Below are 11,914 nucleotides of genomic sequence, written 5' to 3'. Positions count from 1 at the left end.
ATTAAGATTTGTCTCTGAGATAGGTGGACACCACTATGGTATCGTTGCTGTAGTACCAGAGGCTAAATACCAGGAAAAAGCCAGAAACACATCATGGGAAGAAGTCACCATGTGTGACAGACCATCAGCGATAAAGCCTTTGGGCTTCTCACTCACCCGGGTCTCAGGCTTCTGGTGAGCCCTGTCAGCAAGGGAATCAATGTTCTTAAATTTTACACTGGCAGGAATGGATTGGGCTGCAGGACAAAGCTTTTGCAAACAGCCCTTTGGATTTTCAATGGGAAAGGTGTGTGCTGGCCAGCCAGGCTTCACAGCCAGTGTTAGAGGCTAAGCTTCCTCAGCCGGGTGATTAAATCAAGGGATGGAAGGACGGCCTGACACGGGAGCCAGCTGCCAACATTGCAGCTCAGTAGCAGATTACCCTGCCCACTGCTGTTCAGGTGTTTTGTCCAGACTTTCAGGTACTGATTGATCCTTTCTGTTCACTGTGTGTCTCTGAAGAGGGAGGATCCCCCTTCCATAAAACTTTTTGCACGCTAGGTCTGTCCTCCCTCATTACAGCACTCGTGCAGGGGATTTTCCTGGATGTAGACTCGTGGACATCTTCACTGGAGTGAAGGATTTTGGGGGTGCCGCCCAAGTGCAGGATCTTGGCCCTGGATAACACCTAAATAAGCTTCTATGGTATTTCAGAGAGGGAAAACACAAATTCCCCAGGATCATACCATATTCTGCCTTTTGAACTTGATCAAAGCTAAGACTGTACATATGCATGTGATGAAGGCAACTTGGAATTCTCAGTATTGCTACTGGAACCCTTTTATTGAACTCTGGTATGCTAATACCATGCATGAAAAATGATTTTTGGAATTAGATACATTTAATTTTAAATGACAGATAAATTTAACAAGAGACATAAAAACTATTACTTTAGACATTTATTGTAATTTCACCAAATATTTAAAATACCTGTGAATTGGATTCATCTGATGACCACAGAATACTTTAAATTCCATTTGTTTCTAAAACTTTAAAGGGCAATCTAACATACTTTTTGGGAAAATCATTACTATTAATATCTATTAAGGCAATGTATCCTTTTATTGTTATTCAAAAACTAACAAAAGAAAAAGCAATTTGGTTTTAGATCATGCAATTTGCAAGAGTAAAATTACCCTGCAATAATTTTAGACAATGTCAAGTCTTCTTCTGTAAACATATTAATAGCTGAGTATTCGTGTTGAGTCATATGTATAATTATTCCCAGAATGGCTGCCTTCCAGGCTTGTAGGCTGAGTCCACGTAGAACTCTTCACGTTAGGGGCATGGTATGGGCAGCACTACACTTCTATCCAGGCTGATGCCACAAATCTGAATTGAATTAGGTAAACGTCAAGGTGTTTTTGCATACCATTTGAAAAAAAAAGAAAACCAGAAATTTCTCATGGTGCTTTTTTCTTAGTTCTCTTTTTCAAAATGCTTTGCCTAGTAAATGCCCCTTGAACTGTATATTTGGCTTTAATAAAAGTAGATTCTAACACACAACTGGGTATTCACTGACTGATGCTCTATGCTTTTGCAGGTGCATTGAAGAAGAGAAACCTTGACCCAAAAATATTTACTTTCTAAAAGGATTCTAGGATTGATATCTCACATCAGGCAATAGAAGTTTAAAATCTGTTTTTTAATGAAGATCTGGGTTTTGGCATTACTACTGAACGATAAACTTTTGTGTCTTGCAGTTATGGCATTCTTATCATTAGCTTTATCTTTATAGCCTACCTCTTAAGGAACTGTGTAATTTAAGTTGATAGGGGTATCTGAAAGCTCTCTTTATTGCCTGTAGTTCTTTCTGTAGTTTCAGTTTCATGGCTACAAAGAATATGATCTCTAACTACACTTCTGTTTTTACTGCCCTGTTTTATCAGACAAACTGCAATTTTACACCTTGTTAAGGAAGCAAGGTGAGAAGAAAACCACATTATACTGTTGACAAGGAAGATAAGACTATTATTTACCTTGACATTTCTGAGCAATAATATTCTTCATGTAACAGGATAAGAGATAAAGCATATCCTGCAGTGATAATGCACAAACTGAAAGGAACTGGTTTCCAAATGCTATCAACACCAGTAATGAAACTGAGCCCATGTGCTATAATCCTATATTTGAGCCAGTTCAGAATGGACTATTTGAGAAGAAAGTAAGCCTTTACTACGGTCAACTAAAGTAAACACATTTTATCTCTGCATTGCAGTGAATCATAGTCAATTTATTTAACTGACTGAATGAAACAGGGTTTGTTTTTCTGCATTTTGTTTGTTTCATTTCCTTTGCTCTGACCGGCAGGTAAAGGCCATGTGGACAGGGACCAGTACAACGCATACTAAGGGTGGCTGGTCCGTGAAACTGTGTATCTGCAGACGCTGCAAGATGCCTTAGGAGTTTAATGTACTGCAAAATACTGTTTCACACAAGGATGTCCTTTACAATGAAGAACAACAGAGACAAGAAGGAATTAGGCACCGTCCGTTCCTCCTTGGAGCAAAATGGCACAAACAAAACTGGAAATGAAATTTTAGCCCGTGGGAGGAAATTGAACATACCTTTAATAGACTGAGATGTTCAGATTCTGTGATGACGACTCTTAAGATAAGTGCCTGTTTGAAATATACAACAAAATGCATAAAAATATCACAAATCAAACTAAATGTCTCCAGAAAAAGTAATTATGTTCTACTTCTATCAAGAATTAAATTTAATTTTATAATAGTTTGTGTTATGTCATCATTTACCTTATCAAAATATTCTTTAAATTTTGTCAAAAAATTTAAAAATATTTAGTCAGTGAGGCTCCCACAAATTCTCTGGGAGATTATTCCTTGTTTGCCAGGCTGCTTTCCACCTCTTCCCCTTCTCCCCATCTCCAATTCACCCCAGAATGGTTTTTTAAAATTCTTTTTGAAGCAGCTTTTAATTGAAAATTCCTCATAGCTCTTCCCCCTACCTCTCTTTATCAGACAGCCAGAGGGCGCGGTGTATTAATAGCAGCTGCATGACTCAGAGTCCGTAGCTCGAGTGGATCCCTTTGCACCGAGCTTTGCTGTTTGGCCTCTCTGCTTGGGTTGCCACTGAGCTCAGGGAGCACCTTCACTTCCTTGCAACAAAAATAAACTGAGAAAGCACAGTGGGGGCTGGGATTGCCTCAACCTCTCTGTCCTTCAGGATTCTCCTTACTGCTATTTTCTTCTACATTCCCATTGGGACTGTATTAAAAAAAAATAAAAATCACAAAAAGGTGTGAACCTATCCACCAGCGTAACTGTTTCACACGACTGAGTGATGAAAAGAGAATGCCCATCATTGCGATAATACGGAGCAGAGGATCAGTGCTCTCCGCTCGGACTGCATTCCATGCTCTTTCCCTGAAGGCATCCCTGCTCTCATGAGCCATTACAGCTCGACTCTTCCAGCCCCTGGCTCACCACTCACCCCGCTCCTGCCCGCCGCACCCCGGGGCTGGTGGCGTCGCCAGCTCCGAGCCGCTCTATCTGGCGAGACACCCGGCCTCCCACCGCGCCCCGGAGCATACAGCACACGCCTGCCAAAAAGGCGGCACTACGCCTGGCGGGGCTTTGGATGGGAAAGAAAAAAAAAAGAAAAAGCAGGCCGCCAACTCCCCCTCCCTGGCTCAAGCCTTTTTTGAGGTCTTCCTTTCCCGCCCGCCCGCGCTAACGGGAGAGCTGCTTCACCTCATCCCCTCCCCGCGCAAGCGAGCAGAGGGCTCCTGGAGGGCAGCCCTGCCGCCGGAGCAGCTGCCATAGGCTCACATAACGCGGGCAGAGCTGCGCTCGGGTGGGCTGCGCGGGCTCCCTGAGCACCAGCTCCGCCGGAGCGCGCAGAGGGGCGCGGACCTTCCTACGGAGCGGCCACCGCCTCAGAAGGCGAGCGTTCGCCGCTCTCCCCTCACGGGAGCTCCGTCGCCTTCCCCCGCCAGGAGCCGCGGTCCCCGAGCCTTCCCTTCCCCTCCCCTCACGGGAACCCCTCGCGGCCGCCGCCCCCGCGCCCCTCCGGGCAGCGGCTTCGCGCCGCGCGCCGCGCATGCCCGCCCGCCCGCGCCGCGCGTGCGCGGTGCGCGCGCAGGAGCCACATCTGATAGGGGGGAAAATCCGAACGGCGGCGGCGGCCGCCATATTGCGGAGCTGTCACAGCGCCCGCCGCGCTCCGCGCCGCATCCCCGGCGAGCAGCGCGGGGCGCCCCCACAACGCCTCCTGCCCCGCTGCGAGGGGGTGGCGGGGGGGGACACACCGCCCCGCCAGGAGCAGAGAGCGCCGCGCCCCAAGCACCCTGCCCCGGGGGCTCGTCCCCCTCCTCAGCTCGGCGCCGCGGAGGGAGCGGAGTCCCAGGTGAGGCGGGGGCGCTGAGGCGAGCGGCGTGCGGGAGGCTGCCGGGGGGGGCGGCGCGGGGGTGGTAGCCCGAGGCGAGAGCCTGCCCGCAGCCCTCGGTGGGCGGGGGGTACCGGGCGACTTGTTGCGGTGGCGGGAGCGCGGCACCGCGCCGCTCGTGTGCGGGGCACCGCCTCCGCCCGGGACCGGGACCCGGCTCGCCGCCCCCCGGCTCGCCCCGCTCCGTCGGGGAGCCCCGGGAGCGCGCCCCCGGCGTGCCCGCGCAGCCTCCGCTGCATTATTCATGTCCCCGAGCGGCGCGGCTCTGGAGGTTACACCGTAGTAGACATGTGGCAGTCGGGTCGGGCCAGCTGAGTGCGGCGGTGTGGGAGAATAATAAGGAATTACTTCATAAACAAGTGCTGTGGAGCATCTGTTGCTGTCTATTGTTTTCGACAAATGCGCGTTTTTAAGAGTCCTTAAGCATTGACCGACGTAATGGGCGCAGCGGCCCTGAATGAGCCTTTGTGTATTGTTTTTTTGAATGGATTAATGTTTTGTACAAGTCGTGGGCATTTGTAATTAACCTCGTCGCTTAAAGTTTAGCGCAGATAAGGGGTTTTAGTTTCAACTTTGTGGAATTCACTTGTCTTTTGTCAGTTTCTAAATCTGACCACGAAAAAAAAAACCTAACTCTTTGGACTCCATGCCAACACAACTAATCACTTTAGTTGTAAGGTGCTATTAAGCTGTCTTTTCCAGTCTGTGTAACACCCTAGACAAGTATTTCGTGTTCCTCTTTCTGGTACAGGCTTTTTTAAAAGAGTGCATTTTTAAAAACTAAGTTGCGGGAGGGGCATTTCTGAGTTTTAAGTAGTTCTCTCTCTGTGGCTGGTTCGTGTCTCAGGCTTCAGATGAATCCCTGTATGTCCCTGCGGTTTGTTTCCATCGGAGACGCCTGTGGCCGTGTCTGTGCCACGGGAGCGTTTCTGGGGCTGCGTGTGCCTGCACCGCACCTCGCACATGGAGGAGATTGTGGGAATGCGGTTGTCGCTGTCAGCTCTCGGTGCGCTGGCACAGTGCTGCTGGGCAACGTGTGCTCCCAGGAAAGATGTGGAGTCGGTGTACTGTAACATTATGGCTACTGCGATGAAGTTGTTTTTTAATCGTTAAAGATGGGACAAGTACTAACTGTTTCCTGAATTATAAACTTGTCTCTATTGATCTATTGATTTAGCAGAAGGGGGACTGTGAGAAAAATAAACTGCGAGTCAGTGCAATGTTCCCAGATAAGCAGCCTCCCAGCAAATGGCAATTGCAAGGCAGTGGCTTGTTTCCAAGCTTTGTACTGAGGTGACACAGTTGTTCTATTAGGTTGGGAAGTTGGGAAATTAGAGAGCAAAAGCGAAACAGCATTAGAAAAATGCATGAAAAAATGACATGGTGTGACATGTCTGGAGCTGTCCAGAGAGTTTTCACTGAGTGCTGACTCAAAGAAAAAGTGTAAAAATATGTATAGAGGTGACAGAAAGAGTTCTCATACTGTTTCTGCTATTGCAGCAGAGAGCATTGCAGGGCTTGATGGTAATAGTACTGCCAGAAGAAGGTTGTCTCACAGAAAATTGGGTAAAGCTGTAAAGAGAGTGAGGATTTAGATCCACCTACAAGCTGCAAAACCAGGAGGGTAAGACATGTAGATGTTTTGATGTGAGAAGGCAGTTCTTGGCAAAGTCTTTGCCAGGATAGGTGAACCACCTTTCTTCTTCAGGAGCCTTGCTCTGCTTTTTGAGATGGGTTGTCTCTGTTGGCAGAGGTGAAGAGGAAAGTTATTGAAAGCATTATGTCTTTCTGTTGGATGTGTTAAATACATCAAAGCTTTCCTATCGCTTTATATTGCATTAGAAGGCTGTGGGAGTAGAGGAAAGGGAGGATTTTCAAGTTTGTAAATGTAAACAAAGCTTTATACAAACTTCTGGAGAAAGAACTGATTGTAGAAAGATACTGATCCATTAAAGGAGCACCCAGTGTATCCTGCATGCTCAGCAAGTTCACTCCAGAGCTGGAGGAGCCTAGGTAAACTCTTTCCTTTTAACACTGAAGAACTTCATTTGTTGGCTAACTTTACCTGTAGGTTAATACTTAGCTGTACTTTGGATTTTAAAAATATTTTTTTTCCTTTCTATTTTAGGTATTTATTAATCACTCTGTGAAGTAAAACCTTCAAGTCATGTAGTACAAAGAAAAAGAAATATGACATTGTTCCAAAAGGCAGTTAATAATCTTTACACTAGAACATTGCAATTTGACAATTCTAGCTAGTTTATATGGAGAATGATACGAATGGCCAGTTCATAGGTTTCTTTTTATTTTATGGAACTAGTTGTAAGAGACTTAACAGCGTCGTTCAGAAAATAGAATACTTCACTTTGAGATGAGTTGTACCCAAAATTCTGGGTACATGTCCTACTTCTTTGCTAACTGTATGTTTAGAGAAAGGATTACTGCACTTGGAAGCAACAGTACTTCCATGAATTTGCATTCATGATTTCCATTTTTGATGGTGCACCCAATGTACATGGTAAGATTGGCTATTCTATCATTGTTATACTCTTCAGAATCTTTGAATTATTTCCTGTAGTGCATTTGTGGGTACTTGAAGTTAAGGTTACTAAATCAATAAATATTAAGTGTATGTAAATCGTGTAGCACGTCTAAAACATACCAGTTTATTAACTGGCAAAACTGCAAGTAGTGCACAAATATTCTTTGACTGCTATGAAGTTGCTTTTAGTTGAATACTGTGTTGGCAACTGCCAGGATTTCATTTTACTTCTGAAGTTCACAGGAAGTCCAGTTTAGAAGAAATACTTCACTCTTCAAAATACATTGAATACATTTTACCAGTTCTGTTTTTCAGAGACAGCAAGCCTATTTTGGGTGTTTCAGAGGAGGGAGGGTTGGGGGAAATGGTGGTTTTAAGAAGGGAAAGATACAGTACATAAAAAAAAGTTGGCATGTAAAACTCTATATGTGATATCAAGCAGTGGTCAAATTTCAATTTTTGCATAATAAGTGTGCAATTTAGGGGTTTTTTTGTTTGTTTGTTTTTGTTGTTTTTTTTTTTTTGTTTGGTGGGGGGCTTTTTTTTGTTTGGTTTTTTTTTTTGTTTTTTTTTTCCTCTGTGAGGTAAATGGCTCGTTTTAGTTCCTGCCCTGGTTTGCTTATATTGCAGACAACTGTGTAGGTGGTTGCTCTGTCCGTCTGAAGAAGATGTATGCAGAAGTAAAGTCTGTGGCAAATGAACTTCGTTATTGGATTGCGGCAAGTGTGTCATTAGGGAGCTGTTAGTGTGAAAGATGATTGCCCTGCAGACATTCACAGACTGCTTTGGAGTGGAGAGACAATTTTGTAGAAATCTGAGACTAGTTAGTCAGGTCCAATGGCCTCAGTTGCCTATTGCTTCCCTCACAAAAATCTAAAACTTTTAGGTACCACAAATGGAATGGAATAAGACTTCAAAAAAAAGAAGTATATTAATTTTGAATAAGTTTCTGTTAATGAGCAAGTTAGTTGTATTGCTGTGGGTAAAGTTCTGTGGTCCCTGACATCTATCTATTGGGTATTTAAGGAAATAGATGGTAAATCTCTTGCTCAAGCTTAGGAGTGATGCTGCTGGAGGGACTGCTTCTGAGAGAAGGCCCTAAGCTGTCATTTAGGGATTCTATTTTTGAGTGTTGCTCCTCTACCAGCCAAGCATCCTGCTGGAGCTTTCTGCTTGTTATCCCATCCTCACCTGACCTCAGACCCATGGCTATGTGTATGAATGTTTCTTTTGATAACAGCTGCTGCATAAATTGACAGAATTTTGGCATCAGGCATTTTATGCACCATAATTTTCCGAAGAAAGCTTTCATTGTCATCTTTCAACAATTGCTTTATTTGTTGCTTTCTGTGGCATAGCTGGAAACATAGATGATACTGATTTAAAAATCTCAACTGCCTTGTAGTTAGCGAAACTTGAATTGAAATCGTAGCTTTTCATTTCAAGAGAGCTCTTGATGTTCTGGATGACTTTTTTATCTGTTTGGGATGTGGAGCCTGCTGACACTTTTGTTGATTTGGTCCAGAGTCCAGATCACTGCATACGCTCCTGAAGGTCCTGAGTATTGTAGCAATAGGAAGTCTGCAAAGTCACAATCGTGTTAATCCTGACTTGGAAGAGTCCTTCCTTTAGGATTTTAAATGCTGAAGTGATGAGCCTTTTGCCTAGTAGGTCACGAGCTGGTTTCAGAATGCAGAAATCAAAAGGAATATCATTCCCAATCCCAGCTGACTCGGGTCTTTGCTGTTGGCTTGGGTTTTTATCACTATTTGCAATGCCATTTCTTAGGAGTGTTAAGATAAAAGTAACTATAAATAATTAGTTTCTTCGAAGTTAAAAATTTTGCATCTGCTGAATATAAATTTATCTGAAGTGGTATTAGTAGCAAAAATGATCTGACACCCCAGTAATAACAGTGGAGATACACAATATTTTGGCTGGCTGCAGTTTTTGGTTTCTTTTGGCACAGTGTTTCCCTCATGCTTTTTTTTGTTTTAATGTTAGCTGGTGCCAATAATTGGGAAAGAAAGGGCGATTTTTGGTTTTTATTCAGTGCTTATTTGATGTCAATATGGGCAGTTTTAAGATCTGTGAACTTCCTTATTTGTATATACATATAATAGTTACAATGTTTTTATGTGAATGTTTTGTGTACTGTTTCAAACTTGCACTACGTTTTAAATATGAAAGCATAGTCAGGCTGACACAGGCTGTTTTTTGTATTATATATAAAATGAAAATACCAGAAATAAATTCAGCATAGTTGGCTATAAATTTATATTTGAGTGATTTTTTTAAAAAGAAATTATATAATTTTTTGTTTTATTTAGTAAAAGATGTTACAAGCAAACACGTCAACAAAAAATATATTGTGTGCTCTTTGTTTTGCATAGAATTTTTTTTCCTATTACTCATTTACTGTGATAATTTCTCAGACCCATGGAATCTGTGGGACTAAGAGTGAGACTTAATTTTTGTTGAGTTTTACATAAGAGGATTCATGCTTTTTGCTGATAACTTTGTTCTCTTGCAAACATGTCTCCCAATTGTGGTTTGATGATGTAGGATTAACCTGTAAAACTCTGTAGTCACGTTTCTGATTTTGAAAGTTACCTTAAGGTTTTAAAGTAAGTTTTCAAATAAATAATTTATAACAAAATGTTTGAGTAAATCCCAAAGCAAAAATCTGGGGCATGTTTATGAATGAATTTGTAGTGATAAAATGTATGACATTCATTGTAGAAATTGCTAGACGTGCTGTCTCTTAGACCTCAGAAAGGAATAATTTGATAGCACAGATCTTGGTCCTGTGCCATGTGCTGCCATTGCTCTCCTGGAGACTGGACTCTCTTATCAGTCATCTTACCATACCCCTTCTTTTCAGTGCTGTGTAACTAAAGGCACAGGAAAGTAGCTGTACTACTTTCTGTTCCTTTTGGTACTGTTGAGTTGGCATGCTTACAAAATGGTGGATGAGAATCTAATTTAGCTTTTGCATCGTTAATTAAAGGAGTGTAACTCTAGGGCTTCAATCTGCCTTCAGTTTCTCAAGCATTGAGCCTCTGCTGTCAGAGGTGAGCACAGGGATTACTACAGCTCAGAATCCTGCTAACTGTTAGCACATATTAGAGCCAAGCTTGTTTTGGTTTCTGTTATTCTCTTGTATTTTTCCAAGGCGTTCATTAGGGAAAGAAGGGAGAAGAGGCATTCTCTTCTCTGAAAGGGAAACATGCTGTTGAATTTTTATCAAAAGCCAATTTTTTTTCCTCCCCAGGAAGCTTTTGTGAGGAATAAAGGACAAGTGTATTTATAATGTTCAAGAATATATTGAACAGTATCTTAGGACAGTAGTCTTACTGCTGATGTCCAGGTATTTGAAAGACAAGTGACTTGTCGGTAGAATTGCCTTGTTAAGGTCTAGGGCTTGACACTCTTCAACCATCCCAGAACCAGGGGAAAGTTAGCAAAGTTTGGGAAGAAGGATGGCCCATTGATAGAGGGCACAGGGAATGCAGAATTCATGAGCCACAAGGACATTTGGCAGAACTCCCAAGTTAAGGAAGAAACAAACAAAGCCAACTCAGCAACTGTGCTGAATCAGCTCCAAGTGGAGAAAAGGTAATTCTGGCAGGGGGTGACTGTGACCACGACTCAGTGCCCACTGACTCCCTAAGCCCACGACTCCATAGGGGAATGGCTGAGCATGTGGCATGATTGGCAGGAAAAGCAAGAGATTCATTGAACCTTAGAAGGTAGAATGTTGATCAAGAAGAGAGCCATGGAACCTGTAGCCAATAGACAGTGATTTCTTTGGTTGCTGAAAAGTATGAAAGGTGTAAAGCTTGGATGATTGGGGTGCCAGCCCTTGTGGGCTCCCACCCAGCTCCCTGCTCTGTGCAGATCAGAATAAAGAAATGGAAATGCCTCGGCTCAGTGTGTAAATTGGCACTGCACGTCAGGCAGAGAGTCTGCATTTGGGACACTACTGATACTGTCCAGCTCTCGAGAGTATCTTCTGTAATTAAAAAAAATCAGCTGGAATGTAATTGTCTGTATGCTAGGCATAGAGTATTATACCTCTAGAGTTGGGCTGGATTAGTTATAGCATAATGAATGCAACTTGAAGATTGTGTTTTAATGTTTTCAGGCTGATTTTCTGTTAAACACAATTTTGTTCCATATCTGAACTATGCCATTAGATCGCTTTCTGTAATCCTTAGTCTTAGAATTTGTTTTCTTTGTCAGCCAACAACGTTTATGCTTCTTAAATTCTGTTTTATCCCTTGTTTTTTAAGTCCCTCTTTTCAAACATATCTCTACAGATTAGAAGAAGAAATAAAAAATAACGTGCTAGTGCACCTTAAATTGCTGAGCAAATATTTCTAATATTTATTGTCTTTTTATTGCCAGGAAGCAAGGAAAATTAACTTTTGTAATTTTTATATTAAAATCCTTTATTTTTTTATTTTTCTTTTTGAAAGATCAGTTATACAAAAGCTTGTTTTTGATAACTGGGTTGCTCTCAAGTATTCTGTTTTTCTCTTATTTTTCTTTTAAGCATTTCTGAAGATTTTATTCATCTGTTGCAGCTGTGGAGTTATAATACTGAAATCTCAGATTATTCTGACTAGCATGTCATATGCATTTTTCTTAGTGTAAGTGTAATTCCGGTTAATACTATTTTTGAAGGCAATGCAGTCTTTGATGCTCCTTGGAAACCAGCAGCAGTCTGATTTGTGGAAGTCATTACTGTAAATGTGTGCAGGAAGATGACTACGCTGCTTGCTCTTTCTGAGTTAGAAGGAATTGAAAAGGAAGTAGGATGATATCTACCAATAGCGTTGCAAACATATTTTTCAAGGCATAAAAAAACTTTTTTGGAACAGAATGCAGTAGTGAATACTTTTATTACCACATAGACAGTAG

The 11,914-nt window shown here is 42.5% G+C and overlaps 1 protein-coding gene across 1 annotated transcript in view; it reads left to right on the top strand.

Annotated features, from left to right (window-relative positions):
- Positions 1-4,150: 4,150 nt before the first annotated feature.
- The window catches only part of RDX (radixin), a 44,722-nt gene continuing 36,958 nt past the window's right edge, over positions 4,151-11,914 (top strand). The window contains exon 1 of the mRNA XM_014877629.2: positions 4,151-4,407. The gene's annotated coding sequence lies outside the window, so the exon portion shown is untranslated. The remainder of the gene's footprint in view (positions 4,408-11,914) is intronic.

This window comes from Sturnus vulgaris, chromosome 2 (genome assembly GCF_052056855.1).
Source record: "Sturnus vulgaris isolate bStuVul1 chromosome 2, bStuVul1.hap1, whole genome shotgun sequence".
Taxonomy (NCBI): Eukaryota; Metazoa; Chordata; class Aves; order Passeriformes; family Sturnidae; genus Sturnus; species Sturnus vulgaris.
Note: the sequence above shows the minus strand (reverse complement) of the source record. Positions and strands in the feature narration are given on the sequence as shown.